Source organism: Gorilla gorilla, chromosome 17 (genome assembly GCF_029281585.2).
Source record: "Gorilla gorilla gorilla isolate KB3781 chromosome 17, NHGRI_mGorGor1-v2.1_pri, whole genome shotgun sequence".
NCBI classification, from domain to species: domain Eukaryota; kingdom Metazoa; phylum Chordata; class Mammalia; order Primates; family Hominidae; genus Gorilla; species Gorilla gorilla.
In genome coordinates, this window is record NC_073241.2 from 53214099 (window position 1) to 53220072 (window position 5974).

Here is a 5974-nt window from a genome sequence, read left to right on the forward strand (position 1 = left end):
GCCTTCCCGTAATAATGATTCCCCCTGGACTGCCCAGCCAAGGGCCTGCGTCAGCGCTGGCCAACGTCCGGCGTCTGTCTGGCTCTCCCCCTCCCCCTCCTCTCGGCGGTGACTCGCTCTCATTTCACACAGGCTCTGCTTAAAGGTCACCTCCTTAGAAACAGCCTCCTTGGCTACACCACCTAAAACCACACCCCATTCATCTGTATCCCTTTACCTTGCTTTCTTTCCCTTTCTTACACTGACACACTACCTAACTTTCTATCAAATCCTCCTGCGCTATAGAAGTCTGTTTGGATCTCCTCTAAGTATACAAAGAATGTAAACACCACATAACAACCCACATACTCTCTTTGTGCAAGGGAGCAAACGCCTTTTCCATCCTCTCTTGGAAGAAGGATCACACACAGATTATGCAGTCAGGGTGATTCTCCATGGTGGTGTCCTTCTCTTCATAAAGTAGAAATCCTCCTGGCAGCCTAAATCCCCAACCCACGGACAGCTTGAAATTACATACAAATGATTTCTTAAGCAACTTTTACCATAACACAGAATTCTAAAATACCCAAATATCAGATTTCAAATGGATAATCATAGACCCAGAACACAGTATTAAAAATTACTTTTAAAATGAGCACATATAGATTTAAAACAGCAGGGTTTCTCCACGAGGAACTAAGACATTGACCAAGAATATAAAAGCAAGGAACATAGTCATTCTGGAGCTTGAGCCATTCTCAGGGCAGTTGAGCCTAGGTGGATCTGTCCAGCATTGGGCCTGGGAGCAGAAAGAAAGGGGAAATTGGGAGGCAAAGCAAGTGTGCCCTTCAGAAGCTTCCACCTCCCTCCCGCTTCTAGGGGGACCCCTCTCACTGATCCCAGCTGCCCAACACCAACAATGTCCCTTTCTCAGCAGTATTCATCAGAACCTGCTCCTCAGGAAAGGAAAATTCATTCAAAAATTCAAAATGTTAGAAAATAACGAATCCAACTTATCAGTAAGTCTCCCAGGAGCTGTGTTATTTTAACAGGAGATGTGCAATTCATCCTTAGAAAAGGACCTCAAGGCCTGGTGCGGTAGCTCATGCCTGTAATCCCAGCACTGTGGGAGGCCACGGCAGGTGAATCACCTGAGGCCAGGAGTTCCAGACCAGCCTGGCTAATGTGGTGAAACCCCATCTCTACTAAAAATACAAAACTTAGCTGGGCATGGTGGTGCACGCCTGTAATCCTAGCTACTCAGGAGGCTGAGGCAGGAGAATCACTTGAACCTGGGAGGCAGAGGTTGCAGTGAGCCAAGATCAGACTACTGCACTCCAGCCTAGACAACAGAGCAAGACTCTGTCTCAAAAAATTAATTAATTAATTAATTAATTAAGAATATCACTTTATTTAGGAAGCTCTCCCTAACCCCCAAGACTACATTAATTGCTACTAGTTGGAGGTCCCATAATAAATACTCTGTACATGTCTCCATCTTGCATTTGCCACATTTTATGACAGCTTATATGTCTGTAAGTTCCATGGGGGCTAGGGATATACAAAGCTCTTGACATGGAGCAGGTGCTTAATGAACATTGAAGGAAGAAAGGAAGGAACAAATGAATGAATAACTGCATCTCTTTCCCCTACTGGACTAGGGCACTTCAAGGACAGAAATGGTACCTTATTTACCTTTCCATCTGAAAGGCAGTATAGCATAGTCAAGGTAGGACTCTGCAGCCAAGATGCCTGGGTAAAAATCCAGATTTTGTCACTTAGTAGTGCTAACTGTGCCTCTGTTTCCTCCTCTGTAAACAGGAGATAATTAATAGTACCTACCTAATAGGATGTAATGATTATTAAAAGTATTAATATATTGAAAGTACTTAGACTGGTACCCACCACATAGTATCATGTGTTAGTTATTACTGTTGTTATTAGTTGAATTCTCAGTACCTACCTAGCAGAGATTCAGTAAATGGACACGTTGTGTATCAGTCACAGATGGGCAAAGTATAAAGGTACAAATCCTCCTTTCCCTGAAATTCTGCCTATTTCATGGACACTGCTGGCCCTGGGCACAGAGAATGAGAAAGGTGAGGAGGAGGTTTGTCTACTAAAGACAAACTCCACCAACCACTAACTTCACTGTCCAGTACAGAATAGTACTTTATTATATCATGTTCTGAAGCAGTTCTCATTTTAGTGGAATTTTTACCACATTTCTTTAGATGACTACCTCAAGTTTCTGATTCTCTTTAACCAAGAAGGCTTAGTTCTTGAGTAGACAAAGTAGACAGTTGAGCGCATTTCTGTTTGCAATTCTTTTATTTGTTGTCTTAGTCCATTTGGGTGGCTATAATGAAATGCCATAAATTGGGTGGCTTGTAAACAACAGAAATTTATTTCTTACAGTTCTGGAGGTGAAAAGCCAAGGTCAAGGCATATTCAGTGTCTGGTGAGGGCCTGCTTATTGGTTAGCTGCGTCCTCACACGGTGGAAGGGACTAGGCAGCTCTCAGGGGCCTCTTTGACAAGGGCACGAATCCCATTCATGAGAGCTTCACTCTCTGGAATTAATCACCTCCCAGAGGCCTCACCTCCTAATGTCATTACCTTAGGGGTGAGGATTTCAACATAGCAATTTTGGGGACATACAAACATTCAGACATAACATTTGTCTAGTCTCATTGTCTAGTATAGATCTTAATTTTTAGTAAGAAAACACACTTAAAGTAAACATTTGGCTTCCCACAACTGAATTACTACTTGAAAATTAATACTAGTTAAGTAACTCACCAAATATATGCAAAAGTATCCTGGAGACAGAATGATATACAGGTGATTTGTCTTCAGTTGCATATTTTTAAAGCAAATAATGAGTTTTAGATTGATTGTTAAAACTTATTAAAAACAGACTAAAATGTTTACAACAAAACATTTCAAAGTAGATAAGAATATCAAGGCAAAGAAAATGTAAAACCTTACCCAAAACAAATTTTCCTCTTCTTGTTTGGATAACTCAAACTAGATGTGGGATCAGGAGATGCCTCAATTAATTTAAATTTATTCCTATCTGTTGTAATGAAATAAGTAAGGTACATATGAATGTTCTATACACACAAACACATGCTGAATTCTGCTTTGTTCTTTGTTTTTCATGCTTTTATTTAGCTTACTCTCTCTGTATATATATATAGAGGGAGGGACCTGGTAGGAGGTGATTGGATCACAGGGGCAGTTTCCCCCACGCTGTTCTCGTGATAGTGAGTTCTCACGAGATCTGATGGTTTAAAAGTGGCACTTCCCCCTTCACAGTCTTTCTCTCCTGCCACCCTGTGAAGAAAGTACTTACTTATCCTTCCTTTTCCACCATGATTGTAAGTTTCCTGAGGCCTCCTCAGCCACGAAGAACTGTGAGTCAATTAAACCTCTTTCCTTTAATAAATTACCCAGTCTCAAGTAGTTCTTTATAGCAGTGTGAAAATGGACTAATACAGATCCCCCCCACCACAACATTCAGCTGAGTACTCACCAATGTATATATGTGAAGCAACTACCTGAGGCTGGGGGAAAAACTACTCATAATGAGAGGTAACAGTGTCCAGTGTTCAAACAGATCCAATAACAATGTCGGTTTCCACCAGCCAGAAAGCAAGCCCCATGATTCACAGGACATTGGTAGAGTACAAAAGACTTTGGCTGAGGAGTAGGGAAGAATTAGTCCGGGACTGAGCAGACCCAGACCCCTGCTCCAGACCCACCTAACGAATTTGAAAAAGTAAGATCTGAAAGAAACGATTTGTTTTCAAGTAACTTCTTTGCATCCCAGAACAAAGCTCAGTAATATTTATAGGAATTCCAAAATATCCAATGCTCAACAAGATAAAATGTACAATGTTTGTGTTATGAACTGAATGTTTGTGTCCCCCTCTAAATTTATGTGTTGAAATTCTAACTCCCAATATGATGATATTTGGAGGTGGGGCCTTTAGGAGAAAATTAGGTCCTAAAAGTGGACCCCTCATGGATGGGATTAGTGCTCTTATAAAAAATAATGTGAGAGCTGGCTTTTTCTCTCTTTGCCATGTGATGTTGGCAATATGCAACCCAGAAGAGGACCCTCACCAGAGCCAACTGTGCTGACACCCTGATTTCAGAATTTCAGTTTCCAGAACTATGAGAAATAAATATTTGTTTACAAGCCACCTAGTTTATGGTAATTTGTTATAGCAGCACAAATTGACTAAGACAGTCTGAAATCTAATAAAAAATTACTAGGCATGCAAAGAAGCAGAAGAATGTGACTCAGTAAGAATAAAAATCAATCAGTTGAAACTGACTCACAACTGACATTAAGGTTAGAATTGGCAAACAAGGATATTAAAATAATTATAACTAATAGATACATGAGAGATATATAAAAAGATTCAAATCAAACTTCTAGAGATGAGGAGTACAATGTGTGAGCTGTAAAGTACGCTTAATGGTATTATTGACAGATTAGACATTGTAGAAGAGATTAGTGACCTTGGAGACATAGACATAGAAGCTGTCCAAAATGAAGCAAAGAGAGAAAGGAAACTGATTTAGTCATGGTTACCCAGACAGAACTGATAGAATACATATATATAGATACATGAGAAAGGACTGATTATGAGAATTGGCTCACTTGATTGAGGTTGAGAAGTCCCACAACAGCCTGTCTGCAAGCTGGAGAAGCAAGGAAACCGTAGTATGACTCAGTCCAAGTCCAAAGGCCTCAGAACCAAGGAGGCTAATGGTGAGAACTCTGAGACCGAGGCTGAAGGCCTGAGAGCCCAGGGGGCTGTCATACAAGTCCTATCATCCAATAGCCAGAGAATCTAGACTTATGATGTCCAAAGGCACATCCCCACTCTGGAAGAGAGAGCAAAAATTCACTCTTACTCCATCTTTTTGTTCAATTCAGGCCCCCAGCTGATTGGATGATGTCCATCCACATTGAAGCTAGATCTTCCCCACTCAGTCCACCAACTCACATGCCAATGTCATCTGGAAACACCCTCTCAAACATTCCTGGGGGAGCCCAATCATTCCAATCAAATGGCAAGCCATCTGGGTTTCCCTTTCAGCAGAAAAGGGATGTGCTCAGTGCCCACTGAAGCACTGAGAATAAACAATGCTTTCCCAGGTACCTAAGTGTCCCTTAATCCAGGCAAGTTGATACCCAAAATCAACCATCACAGAGACTTTTTTTTTTTTTTAATGAACAGAGGATCAGTGAGCTGTGGGCCAATTTCACTTGGGCTAATATTTGTGAAACTGAAAAACTGGAGTTTTTTCAGGAGTTCCTGAAAAAATAAGAAAAAGGTACAAAAATATTTGAAGACGGGAGGCTGAGGCAGGAGAATCGCTTGATCCTGGGAGGCAGAGGTTGTAGTGAGCCAAGATTGTGCCATTGCACTCCAGCCTGGGTGACAGTGTGAGACTCTGTCTTAAAAACAAACAAAATAAATATATATAACTATATATATATATTTGAAGAAATGGCCAGAAAGTTTCCAAATTTTATGAAAATTATTAACCCACAAATCCAATTTTGAATCCCAAATACAAGAAATATAAATAAAGCAACATCAAGACACATCATGACTAAATTGCTCAGAAACAGTGATAAAGAGAAAAATCTTAAAAGCAACCACATGAAAAAAAAAAACAAAAAACCACACATCATATACAGAGGAACAAAGATAAGGATGAGAGCAGATTTTTTTTTTTTTGGAAACAATACAAGTAAGGAGACAATGTATCCATATCTCTAAAAGTACTAAAAGATCATTTGATAAGGCAAGCACTACCTTGATACTAAAACCTAACAAAGAAACTACAAGAAAACTAGAAGTCAATATTGCTCATAAAGTCAGCCTCTCCATTTGCAGACAACATGGTCATGTATGTAGAAAATGTGATGGAATCTATTTTTTTAAAATATTAGAACAAATTATTTTAGC